Source organism: Hyperolius riggenbachi, chromosome 1 (genome assembly GCF_040937935.1).
Source record: "Hyperolius riggenbachi isolate aHypRig1 chromosome 1, aHypRig1.pri, whole genome shotgun sequence".
Classification (NCBI taxonomy): Eukaryota; Metazoa; Chordata; class Amphibia; order Anura; family Hyperoliidae; genus Hyperolius; species Hyperolius riggenbachi.
This window is the reverse complement of record NC_090646.1, coordinates 97,245,447-97,262,866: the sequence shown is the minus strand read 5'-3', so window position 1 is coordinate 97,262,866 and position 17,420 is coordinate 97,245,447. Positions and strand designations below refer to the sequence as shown.

Genomic DNA, 17,420 nt, shown 5'->3' with positions numbered 1-17,420 from the left:
ACTGTGTCCACCCCTGGTGGAGGGGTGACCTACCCCCACTTTCCTGATCTACAGAGAGCGACATCTTAATCCTGAGTGAGGACAGGTCTAATCTCCTCACCTGCATCTACAGTGGTTGCCTAAGAGGTAACCCATGTTTGTGAGTATATTCATCTCACACTTACATTTATCCACGGTTTCCAATACATACTACACTATATTGGGCTCTCGGTGTCTCCTATTTATCTCTCTTTAAGGAATCATGTGGTACTTCATTCAGCATTTGTAGAATTATTGCAGTACATTGAAACTGAAAGCCAGATCTGATACAGAAAGCATCTTTTATTATACTGACAAGTGCAAGTTCAAGTTGCATAAAATTAGAATTACATTTTCATCAGCTCAACAAATGCATAATATTTTAAATAGCGTCACAATAAAGTTGTGGTTTACAACACATTGAAAAATTGCGCGCCAGAAATCACTTGCGTTTCCTGATAATACAAGTGTGAACCCTTCCTCTGCCCAATGGCTTAGGTCCCGTTCATATTACCAAACGCAGATGGCTGTGCGATCGGAACGCAATGCGCCTTCCGCACGCGTTGCCGAAACATGAACGTCAATGCGTGCAATGTGAACAGGGTCTAACTGCCTAAAATAATAGCAAGGGTTTACACACAAGGGTTTACACACAAGGGTTATCTTATGTGTTATATTGAGTAATGGAAGATTGTTTTTAATTCTGTCTACAGTGCAGACTGCTCTTCCAGAAAGTACTACCTGAGGTGAGTTCTTTTATTACTTTTATGGCCACTAGGTGTCACCATTTTCCCCAAAGTGCTTCATCTCCTAGCACTGGGGAACCGTGCAGAGCACAGCATTACAGAGCCAGAAAGCATATTTCATCATTTTTCACTCTACCCACAAAGTAAGTAAAACATAGCTCCCAACTGTTCCTCTTTCAGAGGGACAGTCCCTCTTTTTAAGCCCTTTTCCTTCTTTCCTCCTCATTTGTCCCTCTTTCTATGTTAAATATATATATTTTTGTAGAAAAAAATGTGTTTGACTCTAAACTTTATTCCCATCCTTTAAATTGATATATTACTAATTTTAAAATGTTAATATGAAGGAAAATGAACCAGGATAGAAAGGAACAGTGTGGTTTGAATTATAAAACAACATATTTTTCTTATTAAATCTTTATCGTATGCATGACTAGGGGCGTGTTGGGGGTGTGATTAGGGGTGTGGCAGAGGTGTGGCTTAAGTGTCCCTCTTTCTCATCTCAAAAAGTTGGGAGGTATAAGTAAAAGGTTGAGAGTGACTTAAAAATGTTAGTTTACTCAAAATGAAGCATGCTTAATATGTATGCAGGGCTTGGCAGTCTTACTAGTCTGGATGGCGAAGACGGGTGGCGTATAATGATCTCCCTAGTCCCTAGGTTATCCATTCAGGCTGGTTGCAGCGCGTTATAGTCGCAGTGCAGCCATTAATAAAATAAAATGTAAAAATTAAGACAAGAAGGGTTTTCTCCCGGGAATGGGAGGTTAATATACTGCAGCTTCTGCGTTACCCTGCGACGTCCGGAGCAGTTGGCGTCACTCCACATGAACTGTGGCCTGTCAATGTTAGAGACTAATGGCCACTGTAACGAGCTTCATTGGGACAGAGTACCACGATGCCACATGTGTGGCAGGGGCCTTAGGGCCCTTTTACACTTAATCAGTTGCTCTCAGTTAAAACGGAAAGAAAACTGATTTTCAAAGTAATGCCCATGTTTTCCTATGGCTTTCACACTTAACACGTTTTAACTGAAATCTTTGTCACAATGCACTGCTATGGAAGAAACGCGTACTAATGCATACCAAGGAGTACTAACGCACACCAACTGATTAAGTGTAAATGGGCCCTTAGGGATTTGTTTATGTCCTGATGTGGGCTTGAATCGCATTGTGATTTAACAAGGGAAAAAGGTGTGCTTTCACGCACATCCGAGCAAAAAAAAAAAAAAAACCTGATCTACATACCGGGGGCTTCCTCCAGCTCCTGGCAGTCCAATGGAGGGATCCTGGGAGCTGCGGCGAAGGCACTGCCAGGGGCTGGATGAAGCCCCAGGTAAGTAGATCTGTTTTTCTTTTTGCTCGGACGTATCCTTTAAGTGGGGCAAGGCTTTCAGAGGCTTCTTTGGTGGTGGCAAATTTGGGTAGGATGCACCAACCTCAGTACAAATCACCAACCTCAGTACAGATCACCCCCTAGAACAGGACTCTAGCTATCCTGTTGGCTGCCTATGTGGGAGTGACTAAGAGGAAAGTTCATGCAATGTTTTAGTATGATTGGTACCTGGTACTAGCCTCCAGTGCAAATTGGGCAAAAACTGTGCTGGAAATGTGGGCGCTGCAATAGAACATAATTAATGTTGATATGAATTAGGGCTAAAGCGGTGCTCAGTGAGTATTTGGGCGCCATCAAAAGACAGAGCCCAAATTACAATATAAACAGCGTAATTCAGCCGCCAGCAATACCTGGCAGCCAAATTGAATCTTACCCCAATGGCGGCCTGTAGGGGGAATAGTAATTGATGCCGCCAGGACTTTTGCAGGAACAGGGTTCACCCTGCGCCCAAATTTCCCGCTACCTTAATTACATGTATGCCTCCAGGGATCTTCCCCTAGTTGACCTTTAGGCATTGGGTCACACTGCAGGCGTTTTGCCACAAAGCGAAAACAGAAGCAATGCTTTCCTATGGGGCCTATACGTTTTTCTTATTGACAGTGTGTGAAAGTATTGTGGGCCAGATTTATCAAAGCATTACCCACAGTTTTTTCTTCTTAAACTATTCTAGCTAGCAGATGAACTGTTCTGCATAATAATAAGAAACTTCTCAAATCCTACATAATATCAGCAGTTTAGCATAGATTTCTAGAACTGCACTACAGCTAAGAAAAGTGCAAATCCATCCTTAACTGTTGCAGATTAAGACGTGCTTAATAGCAGTTCTGCAGCAGTGCAGGCTAGACATGATGTGTGAAGTGCTCACCCTCCTCCCCCCAGGTGCCAGGTGTCCTGTGAAGCTGTTCTGTGTTCAACCCTTCCAGTGCTGGGCATTGATGCAATACAGCAGAGGTATTGGTCACCTCAGCAACAGCAATTTCCCTCTCACACTGCACTGTCTGAGAGACCTTCCTAACTCCTCCTATTCCTAACAGTTTAAGAAGGAATCTGCACTATTTAGTGATTTCTTAGGATGTCTGAGACAGTTCTGCACGGATTTCTAAAAACCTACTAATATTATGTCTCCCACTCTTGATAAATTTCCGCGTGAGTGGTGTGTCAGCTTACAGGCCAGAAGCATTTGTTTAGTTTCCAAAAGCAAATAGCATTTGCAGTAGCACGGCCCAGAGTGTACTCGGCAGTTTCTGCCAAAGCCCCAAGTGGGTCCGTGCTACTGTGCACGCACAATGCAGCCGCCCTCTGAGGTATCAATGCTGGAACAGCCCGGAGTGAGCTATCTGCGTGTGTGCAGCAGCACAGACTCGATCGGGCTTGGCTTTCTCCTCCAAAGCCAGAGTGGGTTCTTGCTACTGCACAGGCACAGTGCTGAGTGCAGCCGTGCTGGTGGAGGACGACGGGAATAGCCTCTGGAGGATCCCTCTGCTGAGGTAAGCATTGTTATTTTATGACAGATATTAGATTGTAGTCTGTTGATATGACTACAAATAACCAATTCTAATGTCAGTGCAAGGCTTCATTGACGGTACTTCCAGCTCCGTTCAATGCACAAATTCAAATATACCATGTAGGCTGTAGCAGCTATGCAATCAAAGTGCATCATTTTTTTCTGTTCCTGTAAGGGAGGTTCCTGCACAATATGTGTGTTGTGTGCATTTTAACATATGTATTTTTTGCTGTGATTTCAATGACAAAAAGAAGTGTGTGCGGAAAAGTTGTGTAGGTTGTAACTTTTTTTTTTAACGCTATGCAGAATCGCAGCTGCCGTCTGAAAACAAAGCGGCCCCATAGACAATCATTACATGCACTTTCGTATTCATTTTTGAGCTGTGGAAAAACACTGCAGATTTTCCCAAGTGTGACCCCTGCCTAAAATGAGGTTTCTGCAGCTTAAAGTGGGATTGTCAGTCATAAAGTAAACCAGAGACGTATTCAAGTAAAGCTTGATACTTACCCGGGGCTTTCTCCCGCCCGATAAGCACGTCTGAGCCCCTCGCTGTCCTCCCGCGGTCTGCTGATCAGCCGCAATCAGTCCCGGGAACTGGCTCAGTTGCGTCAGTGGACGTCAGTGGCTGGATAGCGTAATGGTTAAGGGCTCTGCCTCTGACACAGGAGACTTGGGTTCAAATCTCGGCTCTGCCTGTTCAGTAAGCCTGCACCTATTTCAGTAAGGAGTTTCTTGGGCAAGTCTCCTTAACACTGCTACTGCCTACTGAGTGCGCTCTAGTGGCTGCCTCGCAAGCGCTTTGAGTCTGACAGGAGAAAGGCGCTATACAAATACTGCTATTATTATTATGCATATACGCGGACCTCCGGCACATGCGCAGAAGACCCCGACTGATGCGACTGAGTACTTAAATGCATCTCTGGTACACTTTAAAATCAAATTCAATTTACCCACTGCTCTATGTTTATTATGCAGTCTGCATTGCAAGCTTTCCAATATAATCATAAATGTTTTTGCTGTAATAAATCTTATTTCAGTCAGATACTCTATTCTGGTATGTTGCCGGTAGAAGGAGGCTTGTTATCTCCCCTTCCATATTTCTGCTCCTCACTGTTTGGCTGAGGGCAGTTCACTGTGACAGGAGGCTGAGAAGGGAAATATACCTCACCCCTCTGCAGAAGCTGCTGAAATACGATCTATGCTTTGCTCACATGTGTTTACAAAGCAAGCTAGATATCACAGTGCAATTTCTACAGAGCTCAGTGGGGAGGAGGGCTGGCAATGCATACGCTAGACAGAGGCAGAGGGAATCAGTACAGTAAAGAAATCAAAAGCGCACAGCCTGCAGCTCTGTAAGCCAGTGCTTACAGGAAATGGCTTGAGAGGGGGCTCTTGACCAGGCACTTTGAAGATGCTGAAAAGTTCATAGCCACATATGAACAAGCTGAGCTTCTTAGAGGCCTGGAGTTGTTTTAAGTTACCTGCACTGAGACAATGAGGCCTCTGAGCCATTATTAACAAGGTCCTGCTTGCTTGGAACAGCTCCTGGTAAATCAGTACAAATAAGGTGGCTGTATTTGTTTCCACAGGTCTGCGTTTCTCTCATGTCACTCTGATAGGGCATTGCATAAGTCGCTGCGTGCTTCTGTGCTGAGAGGATCTCTCTGGGGAGATGACTTTATTAAAACCATGAAACTCAAAGGAAGATGAGTTAGCTGATTAACTGCCTGGGATGAGCTGGAGCGGCAGAATACAAGGGAAGGGCAATTAGTAGGAAATTGTATGCCAGACATGCTTTAAACTGGCACGAGTGCTTTGTATTCACACTTTGCCTTCCATTATCAGTCGGTAGCACAAACCACATTATTGCGTGACTTGCTTTAGTCACAGAGAGCTGTTTAACTAACTGCAATGTGCTATTTCTGAACACCTCCTAAACAATGTGTCATTCTCTCCAGCCAATCCTCCTGTTATTCCAAGAGCTGTATATACCCCAGCCAAGCACAACATAATCACAAGGGGGTCGATTCAGGATTACTAACGTGCTGACATAGCTCGAGTAATCTCAGCTTCCGTGCACTAATAAATTACTGCTACTTAATGATCCCCCAGCACGCTATGTGCGCTAGTGGCAGCGTAGCGTGCGTTCCTAAGCAACGGACGATACTTTCAATAGACACGTGGTAGTGGCGTTTCGCTATCGTTATAATTTTCCAGCGCAGCTGTAGCGGCCACATCAGTGAAGTGTCACGGTAGCGATAAGTCACTACTACGTGGCTATTGAAAGTATCGGCCGTTGCTTAGGAACGCACGCTACACTGCCACTAGAGTGCGTAGCGCGCCGGGGGGATCGTTAAGTTGCGCTTATTTATTAGGACGCAGAAGAGGAAATTTCTTGCGCTATGTCAGTGCATTAGTAATCATAATTCAACCCCAAGGCAGTGGCATAACAACAGGGGGTGCAGAGGTTTTGGCCTGCACCAGGGCCCTTGGGCCAGAGGGGGCCCGAGACGCCCTCCCTCAACCACAGTATTAGCTCTTTATTGGTCCTGTGCTGGTAATAATCACTTCTGTAGATGCTTTGAGCAGTAGTAATCATTAACAAACTGTTCCCCGTCCTCTTCTTCCACCTCTGACACTTTGGTTGTCCTCGGCAGGTTTTGGTGCGCCGTATCGGTTGTTATGTATAGAGTGCTTGTGGGGCCCAATGTAAAACTCGCACTGGGGCCCACAGCTCCTTAGCTACGCCACTGTCCCAAGGACACTCATGCTCATATGCAATTCACTTCTTAGTTTTCTCCTAGGAGAGAATTTTTCATCTTCAGCTTAAAATAACTTTTCAGCACTTTCTCAACATTTTATTAGTATGTACCCCTTTTAAAAACCTGTATTTCACCAAGTACCCCCTTCACCAAGTACCCCCTAGCATAGTAAACATTATCACAACAAGTACCCCCTGACAAATATATATGTAATCCTAGTACATGATAATTGGTTCCAAACCATTTCCAAGCATTTACTATTGCTTTTAATTAGCTAAAACACTAATTTGGTGTTGTTTAACCATTTCAGCCGCCCAGACGTGAAGCACATGTCCGGGCGGCTGCTGTGCTGCGCTCCCGCTGTTCGGCGCGATCGCGGGCACGCCCCCGTGTCCCCGTGGTGTCCGGCGCTAGCCCTGGGATCAGTGAAAGGGAACATGGTTCCCGATCACTGATCCCTGTCCCCGCAGAAAAACCAAAGCGCTCACGCGTGAGGCTTCAGTTGTTCTGCCCGGAACAATTTCCGCATCCCCCTTGTACTTCCGCTTAGCGAGAAGTACAAGGAGGGAAAACAGAAATGAAGGTGGCCATCTTCTGGCCAAATAGTAAAACTACAACTACACATGTTTTACATTACACTCTACACATTTTAACCACTTAAGGACTGCAGTCATAAAACCCTTTAAAGAGAATCTGTATTGTTAAAATCGCACAAAAGTAAACATACCAGTGCGTTAGGGGACATCTCCTATTACCCTCTGTCACAATTTCGCCGCTCCTCGCCACATTAAAAGTGGTTAAAAACAGTTTTTAAAAGTTTGTTTATAAACAAACAAAATGGCCACCAAAACAGGAAGTAGGTTGATGTACAGTATGTCCACACATAGAAAATACATTCATACACAAGCAGGCTGTATACACCCTTCCTTTTGAATCTCAAGAGATGGTTTCTTTCCCCCTGCAGCTATCTTCCACTGAAGTGTCAGGCTGTTTCTTCCTGCAGAGTGCAGACAGCTCTGCCTGTATGTAATTCCTCAGTATGTGAAAGCCCAGCCAGCTCAGAGGAGGATTTATCCAGCTTGTAAAAGATAAGAGAGAAGAGAGAAGCTGCCCTAATCTAAATAATACACAGGCAGTGTGCAGAGAGGGGCCTGGAAGGGGGAGTTCATAGCAGAACCACAACACTGAAGAACTTGGCAGCCTTCCAGACACAGGCTGACAAGTCTGACAAGAGAGAGATAAATTGATTTATTACAGAGATGGTGATAGTAGAACGTGCTGCAGTAAGCCAGAACACATTAGAATAGCTTTTGGAACTTGTAGGATGATAAAAAACAGGATGTAATTTTTGTTACGGAGTCTCTTTAAGGACCAGAGCCTTTTTTTCCATTCAGACCACTGCAGCTTTAACGGTTTATTGCTCGGTCATACAACCTACCACCTAAATGAATTTTACCTCCTTTTCTTGTCACTAATACAGCTTTCTTTTGGTGCGATTTGATTGCTGCTGTGAGTTTTACTTTTTATTATATTCATCAAAAAAGACATGAATTTTGTCAAAAAAATGACTTTTTTTACTTTCTGTGCTGACATTTTTCAAATAAAGTAAAATTTCCTATACATTTGAGCGCGAAAGTTATTCTGCTACATGTCTTTGATAAAAAAAAACCAGTGTGTATATTTATTGGTTTGGGTAAAAGTTATAGCGTTTACAAACTATGGTGCAAAAAGTGAATTTTCCCATTTTGAAGCATCTCTGAATTTTCTGACCCCCTGTCATGTTTCATGAGGTGCTAAAATTCCAGGATAGTATAAATACCCCCCAAATGACCCCATTTTGGAAAGAAGACATCCCAAAGTATTCACTGAGAGGCATGGTGAGTTCATAGAAGATTTTATTTTTTGTCACAAGTTAGCGGAAAATGACACTTTGTGACAAAAAAAAAGGGAAAAAAAAGTTTCTATTTCTTCTAACTTGCGACAAAAAAAATTAAATCTGCCACGGACTCACCATGCCCCTCTCTGAATACCTTGAAGTGTCTACTTTCCAAAATGGGGTCATTTGTGGGGTGTGGAAAAGAGAAGAACCGAGAGCCCAATATGGTGTAGTATGTCAAGTTAATTGGATAATTAGAAAGAGTATGAATTATATACTCACAAACCTTTGCCAAATGCTCCTTTGCAAGGTAGACCACCTGCACATCCACAACCCCACCCAGTACCACTAATGAGCCTCACCATACCTCCACCCCCCACTAGATATCCACCCCCGCCGTTTTTTCCACCACCACCGGTCCCACTACCAACCAACACACCTAATATCACCCCCACTCCAATTATCACTAATACAACAGCGATAATCACAGCTAAGAAATTCACGGCTTCCACACCCCCTCCGAACAGTTTCAATTACAACACAGGACCAACAACATCAGCGAAACCACCACGTCAAAATAAAAAACCAACCACTACCAGCACACACCCCAAACAAAACAAGTCAATTACCTCGACCCCCCGTACTGGAGGTGACAAACCAGTCACTCGGATACCTCTAATGAATCCAAACTTCAACTTCTCCGGAAAAAATGCTCCATTGTCCTTGTTACCCACAAATTCATCCAAAACAGTTGAACCCAGGATGAGTGACAATCCCTCCCCTACTATACTAGAATCAGAGCATAATTCACCAATCCGACCTTCACAGTTAAGCATATACGACTCCGAACCTACCACTCCCATCCCCTCCTTAAGCAACAGTCCCCGACTAATCCCAATGACTAATCAAGCTCCTATAACCCCTCACATTGAAAACAACAACAGTTCAGAACAACCAACTACATTTACTCAAACTTCCATTGAAACCTATTTTCAACCCAACATGAATGGCCCCACCACCCCACACACCACCAACACCAATGCTGAGACTACCCTAACATCCTCTTTTTTAGACCTACCTACCACACTATCTGGACATACTGCTGGTAAGTGAATCCTTTTTGATGCTTGTTTCATTATGTTTTTTCTCTAGTTTGCTCTGCATGTCTTCCTTAGACACCCAGTACACTGGCTCTATCCCTGAACTCCTTTGCACTATTTTATATAGGTGAACCGCTCTTAATACACATATGTGTGTGTATATATATGAATTATGATACTGTTTACTGTGTGTTAGGATAGTGTCTCGCCACATGCTTGAGATCAACGTTTTATTTTATTTATGAATATTAATGTTACGTTTTTTTATTTATATTTAATGCAAAAAATTACCATTATTTTTCTTCCCCCTAAAACAAACTCTCCCCCCTCCCTCTTTTTTCCTCCCCCCCCCCCCCATTTCCCAATCTCCAATCTTTATTATCACTCCCCTTTCCCCACCCCCCCAGCCCTCCGCAAACCAAACCTCCCCCCCCTTCCCCCCCCCTTCCCCCCCCCTCTTTTTTCCTTCCACCCCCCAAAATATAACAACTAGCCACCTTTTTTCCCGTTAACTTAAATTACACCAATGAATTCCCTCACACAAATATTTATGTTTAGTTATATGCAGTATGTTCAGGAATTGTACAAATGTGTTGCCTCTTACCCCCAGTTGTGTGCTCCTTCCTGTAATTGCCTGATGAAGCGGGTTTGACCTGCGAAACGCGTTGCAATCTTTTTTGGAGTATACCAATAAATGTCCCTTTTGTGAATACACAGTTGTTGTCTGCTTGTGGGAGGTGAGTCCACCACTGCCTCCTAAGCAATAATTTTAAAACTTTTAAATATTGTTTTTATCCTTTTGACGCCTCTGTTCTCTATCATAATACCATTTGTGGGGTGTGTTTACTGTCCTGGCATTTTGGGGGGTGCTAAATTGTAAGCACCCCTGTAAAGCCTAAAGGTGCTCATTGGACTTAGGGCCCCTTAGCGCAGTTAGGCTGCAAAAAAGTGCCACACATGTGGTATTGCCGTACTCAGGAGAAGTAGTATAATGTGTTTTGGGGTGTATTTTTACACATACCCATGCTGGGTGGGAGAAATATCTCTGTAAATGACAATTTTTTTTATTTGTTTTACACACAATTGTCCATTTACAGAGATATTTCTCCCACTCAGCATGGGTATGTGTAAAAATACACCCCAAAACACATTATACTACTTCTCCTGAGTATGGCGATACCACATGTGTGGCACTTTTTTGCACCCTAACTGCGCTAAGGGGCCCAAAGTCCAATGAGTACCTTTAGGATTTCACAGGTCATTTTGCGACATTTGGTTTCAAGACTACTCCTCATGGTTTAGGGCCCCTAAAATGCCAGGGCAGTATAGGAACCCTACAAATGACCCCATTTTAGAAAGAAGACACCCCAAGGTATTCCGTTAGGAGTATGGTGAGTTCATAGAAGATTTTATTTTTTGTCACAAGTAAGCGAAAATTGATTTTAATTGTTTTTTTTCACAAAGTGTCATTTTCCGCTAACTTGTGACAAAAAATAAAATCTTCTATGAACTCACCATACTCCTAACGGAATACCTTGGGGTGTCTTCTTTCTAAAATGGGGTCATTTGTAGGGTTCCTATACTGCCCTGGCATTTTAGGGGCCCTAAACCGTGAGGAGTAGTCTTGAAACCAAATGTCGCAAAATGACCTGTGAAATCCTAAAGGTACTCATTGGACTTTGGGCCCCTTAGCGCAGTTAGGGTGCAAAAAAGTGCCACACATGTGGTATCGCCATACTCAGGAGAAGTAGTATAATGTGTTTTGGGGTGTATTTTTACACATACCCATGCTGAGTGGGAGAAATATCTCTGTAAATGGACAATTGTGTGTAAAACAAATCAAAAAATTGTCATTTACAGAGATATTTCTCCCACCCAGCATGGGTATGTGTAAAAATACACCCCAAAACACATTATACTACTTCTCCTGAGTACGGCAATACCACATGTGTGGCACTTTTTTGCAGCCTAACTGCGCTAAGGGGCCCTAAGTCCAATGAGCACCTTTAGGCTTTACAGGGGTGCTTACAATTTAGCACCCCCCAAAATGCCAGGACAGTAAACACACCCCACAAATGGTATTATGATAGAGAACAGAGGCGCCAAAAGGATAAAAACAATATTTAAAAGTTTTAAAATTATTGCTTAGGAGGCAGTGGTGGACTCACCTCCCACAAGCAGACAACAACTGTGTATTCACAAAAGGGACATTTATTGGTATACTCCAAAAAAGATCGCAACGCGTTTTGCAGGTCAAACCCGCTTCATCAGGCAATTACAGGAAGGAGCACACAACTGGGGGTAAGAGGCAACACATTTGTACAATTCCTGAACATACTGCATATAACTAAACATAAATATTTGTGTGAGGGAATTCATTGGTGTAATTTAAGTTAACGGGAAAAAGGTGGCTAGTTGTTATATTTTGGGGGGTGGAAGGAAAAAAGAGGGGGGGGGGGAAGGGGGGGGGACTTTGGGCCCCTTAGCGCAGTTAGGGTGCAAAAAAGTGCCACACATGTGGTATCGCCATACTCAGGAGAAGTAGTATATTGTGTTTTGGGGTGTATTTTTACACATACCTATGCTGAGTGGGAGAAATATCTCTGTAAATGGACAATTGTGTGTAAAAAGAATCAAAAAATTGTCATTTACAGAGATATTTCTCCCACCCAGCATGGGTATTTGTAAAAATACACCCCAAAACACATTATACTACTTCTCCTGAGTAGGGCAATACCACATGTGTGGCACTTTTTTGCAACCTAGGTGTGCTAAGGGGCCTAACATCCTATTCACAGGTCATTTTGAGACATTTGGATTCTAGACTACTCCTCACGGTTTAGGGCCCCTAAAATGCCAGGGCAGTATAGGAACCCCACAAGTGACCCCATTTTAGAAAGAAGACACCCCAAGGTATTCTGTTAGGAGTATGGTGAGTTCATAGAAGATTTTTTTTTTGTCACAAGTTAGCGGAAATTGACACTTTGTGAAAAAAAAAACAATATAAATCAAGTTCCGCTAACTTGTGACAAAAAATAAAATCTTCTATGAACTCACCATACTCCTAACGGAATACCTTGGGGTGTCTTCTTTCTAAAATGGGGTCACTTGTGGGGTTCCTATACTGCCCTGGCATTTTAGGGGCCCTAAACCGTGAGGAGTAGTCTTAAACCCAAATGTCGCAAAATGACCTGTGAAATCCTAAAGGTACTCATTGGACTTTGGGCCCTTTAGCGCAGTTAGGCTGCAAAAAAGTGCCACACATGTGGTACTGCCGTGCTCAGAAGAAGTAGTATAATGTGTTTTGGGGTGTATTTTTACATATACCCATGCTGGGTGGGAGAAATATCTCTGTAAATGACATATATTAGATTTTTTTTTACACACAATTGTCCATTTACAGAGAGATTTCTCCCACCCAGCATGGGTATGTGTAAAAATACACCCCAAAACACATTATACTACTTCTCCTGAGTACGGCGATACGACATGTGTGACACTTTTTGCAGCCTAGGTGCTCTAAGGGGCCCAACGTCCTATTCACAGGTCATTTTGAGGCATTTGTTTTCTAGACTACTCCTCACGGTTTAGGGACCCTAAAATGCCAGGGCAGTATAGGAACGCCACAAGTGACCCCATTTTAGAAAGAAGACACCCCAAGGTATTCCGTTATGTGTATGGTGAGTTCATAGAAGATCTTATTTTTTGTCACAAGTTAGTGAAAAATGAAACTTTGTGAAAAAACAATAAAAATCAATTTCCGCTAACTTTTGACAAAAAATAAAAATCTTCTATGAACGCTTCATACACCTAACAGAATACCTTGGGGTGTCTTTTTTCTAAAAAGGGGTCACTTGTGGAGTTCCTATACTGCCCTGGCATTTTACGGGCCCAAAATCGTGAGTAGTCTGGAAACCAAATGTCTCAAAATGACTGTTCAGGGGTATAAGCATCTGCAAATTTTGATGGCAGGTGGCCTATGAGGGGGCGAATTTTGTGGAACCGGCCATAAGCAGGGTGGCCTCTTACATGACAGGTTGTATTGGGCCTGATCTGATGGATAGGAGTGCTAGGGGGGTGACAGGAGGTGATTGATGGGTGTCTCAGGGGGTGGTTAGAGGGGAAAATAGATGCAATCAATGCACTGGGGAGGTGATCGGAAGGGGGTCTGAGGGGGATCTGAGGGTTTGGCCGAGTGATCAGGAGCCCACACGGGGCAAATTAGGGCCTGATTTGATGGGTAGGTGTGTTAGGGGGTGACAGGTGGTGACAGGAGGTGATTGATGGGTGTCTCAAGGTGTGATTAGTGGGGGGAATAGATGCAAGCAATGCACTGGCGAGGTGATCAGGGCTGGGGTCTGAGGGCGTTCTGAGGGTGTGGGCGGGTGATTGGGTGCCCTAGGGGCAGATAGGGGTCTAATCTGATGGGTAGCAGTGACAGGGGCTGATTGATGGGTGATCAGTGGGTGATTAGATGGCAGAACAGATGTAAACAATGCACTTTGGAGGTGATCTGATGTCGGATCTGCGGGCAATCTATTGGTGTGGGTGGGTGATCAGATTGCCCGCAAGGGGCAGGTTAGGGGCTGATTGATGGGTGGCAGTGACAGGGGGTGATTGATGGGTGGCAGTGACAGGGGTTGATTGATGGGTGATTGATAGGTGATTGACAGGTGATCAGTGGGTTATTACAGGGAAGAACAGATGTAAATATTGCACTGGCGAATTGATAAGGGGGGGTCTGAGGGCAATCTGAGCGTGTGGGGCGGGTGATTTGGTGCCCGCAAGGGGCAGATTAAGGTCTATTCTGATGGGTAACAGTGACAGGTGGTGATAGGGGGTGATTGATGGGTAATTAGTGGGTGTTTACAGGAGAGAATAGATGTAAACACTGCACTTGGGAGGTGATCTGACGTCGGATCTGCGGGCGATCTATTGGTGTGGGTGGGTGATCAGATTGCCCGCAAGGGGCAGGTTAGGAGCTGATTGATGGGTGGCAGTGACAGGGGGTGATTGATGGGTGGCAGTGACAGGGGGTGATTGACAGGTGATCAGTGGGTTATTACAGGGAAGAACGGATGTTGGAAGAACGAATGCACTGGCGAATTGATAAGGGGGGGTCTGAGGGCAATCTGAGCGTGTGGGCGGGTGATTGGGTGCCCGCAAGGGGCAGATTAGGGTCTAATCTGATGGGTGGTGATAGGGGGTGATTGATGGGTGATTTATGGGTAATTAGTGGGTGTTTAGAGTAGAGAACAGATGTAAACACTGCACTTGGGAGGGGATCTAATGTCGGATCTGCGGGCGATCTATTGGTGTGGGTGGGTGATCAGATTGCCCGCAAGGGGCAGATTAGGGTCTGATTGATGGGTGATTGACAGGTGATCAGGGAGGATAGATGCATACAGTACACAGGGGGGGGGTCTGGGGGGGTTTGGTGGAGAATCTGAGGGGTGGGGGGTTGATCAGGAGTACCCAGGGGGCAGTTTAGGGACTAAAAAAAAAATAGTGTTGATAGATAGTGTCAGGGAGTGATTGATGGGTGATTAGGGGGGTGATTGTGTGCAAACAGTGGTCTGGGGGGTGGGCAGGGGGGGTCTGAGGGGTGCTGTGGGCGATCAGGGGGCAGATCAGTGTGTTTGGGTGCAGACTAGGCTGGCTGCAGCCTGCCCTGGTGGTCCCTCGGACACTGGGACCACCAGGGCAGGAGGCAGCCTGTATAATACACTTTGTAAACATTACAAAGCGTATTATACGCTTCCTATCCGGCGATCGTCTGGTTAACAACCCGCCGGCGCTTCAGATTGGCTGGCGGGTTGACGTCGCGGGTGGGCGGAGCCTATTGCCGGCGGATGCGCGCGCATCCCAGCGCGCGATCCCCGGCAAAACAGTGCCCCAGGACCTGACGCCATTCTGCGTTACGTGGTCCTGGGGCTGCCACTTTGCCGCCGCCAATATGAAGTAGGCGGTCAGCAAGTGGTTAAAACATTAAACATGACCTGTTTATGTCCCACACCAAAATATTACCCAAATAAATTTTTAAATGGAAAAAAAGAAAAAAATACAATAAAAAAAACAAAAAAAACCATAAATAGTTACCTAAGGGTCTGAACTTTTTAAATATGCATTTGAAGGGGTATACTACAAACATTTTTTAAATTATAAGCTTGTAAATAGTGATGGACGCAACAAGGAAACAATGCACCTTTATTTCCAAATAAAATATTGGCGCCATAAATTGTGATAGGGACAAAATTTAAATGGTATAATAACTGAGACATATGGGCAAATAAAATACATAGGTTTTAATTAGGGTAGCGTAGATTATTTTAAAGCTATAATGGCCGAAACCTGAGAAATAATGAATTTTTTTCATTTTTCTTCTTATTAATCCTGTTAAAATGCATTTATAAATAAATACTTCTTAGCAAAATGTACCACCCAAAGAAAGCCTAATTAGTCTAATTAGTGGCGGAAAAAACAAGATGTAGATCAATAAATTGTGATAAGTAGTGATAAAGTTATTAGTGAATGAATGGGAGGTGAAAATTGCTAGTGATGCATAAGGTGAAAAATCCTAGCGGGCTGAAATGGTTAAATAAGATTTATCATTTTCTAAAACTCCAAATTCGTTATTCTTGGTTAAGCTTAACATGCCTGAGTACCCCCTGGAACCATCAGACGTACCCCCTGGGGTATGCGTACCACACGTTGAGAACCTAGGACTTAAAAGGCATTATATTAACAAAGACTGAAAATAACACTTAGGGGAAAACTCAGGAGAAAAAGTGAATTGCATATGGGCCCCATTCTGCAGACTGCACTGAGATAGGGTGACCAGAGGACCTCCAAAAGGAGGATGCGTCCTCTTTTTGGCCCCTTTCACAGAGGTGTGTTGCGGCAGAGGCATATCTAGGGAAAACCGTGCCTATGACCAACACTGAAATCCACCCCGGGGCACCATCTAAAAAATGTAAGGTGTAGTTTCAGTTGAATTGGTTGTATTCAAGTTGAAGTGAAGCAAGGCCTGTAAGAGTGAAGTATGGCAATAGATCAGCCTGTACGTATCCCCAATTAAAAATTAGGCAGCTTTTCCCCCCAAATAATGTAACTACTGTAGGCGGCAGGATTTCCCAGATAAAAAGTAGACTCTGTATGGAGAATGCCAAGGATGCTACGGAGCAGCGCCCCCAGTACGAGGCGCCCATGGCACATGCCATACCTGCACCCCTGTATATATGCCTCTGCGTCGCTGCATGGTGTAACGGCCGCTTTGTATTGTGGCTCACTGCACTGCAATGCACCACCTATGCAACATTCACAGTGCAGTGGGTGTGTTGCGGTATGGTAATTCACTGGTAAACACACGCATTAAGAGTAGAAGTGAACCATACTTTCATTGACTGCATGCTTCCCTGTATGCAACGAATGCAGCTGTAATGTGCAGTCAGATTTTTTTTTTCATTGTGATGCGTTCCTGTTATACAGGGAACACAATCCAACGTTCCTCTCTGAACGTTGGCTTTTAACATGGTTTCCTTCATCCTCCAAAATTTGTGAAAATGATCTCCTTTTCATTGAATCACTAACAGAGGTGATCATTACATAACAGAGGTGACTAATTACATATGATATATACCAGGCATGGGCAAACTTGGCCCCCCAGCTGTTAAGGAACTACAAGTCCCACAATGCATTGCAGGAGTCTGACGGCCACAGTCATGACTCAGAAAGGCAAATGCATTGTTGGACTTGTAGTTCCGTAACAGCTGGAGGGCCGAGTTTGCCCATGCCTGAAATATACTGAGATTAAGAAGCCTTTGGCCTCTCTCGGTTCATCCGTGTGACATTACGTTATTTTATTTATTGCCAACATATTATGCACTAGCACGTTATCAATAATGATGTCATCAAGTAGTGAGCGAGGCAACACAGTTTTATTGTCTAGTTCCGCCTGTCAGGGGTGTTTCTACCATTGGGCGCAGGGGGGCGAGGCGCACCGGGTGACTGACAGCCAGGGGGGGT

At 44.2% G+C, this 17,420-nt stretch overlaps 1 protein-coding gene across 1 annotated transcript in view; it reads left to right on the top strand.

Moving 5' to 3' along the window:
• Positions 1 to 17,420, top strand: part of NSG1 (neuronal vesicle trafficking associated 1) — a 165,069-nt gene that overhangs the window by 16,019 nt on the left and 131,630 nt on the right. The window contains exon 2 of the mRNA XM_068277356.1: positions 732 to 764. The gene's annotated coding sequence lies outside the window, so the exon portion shown is untranslated. The remainder of the gene's footprint in view (positions 1 to 731; positions 765 to 17,420) is intronic.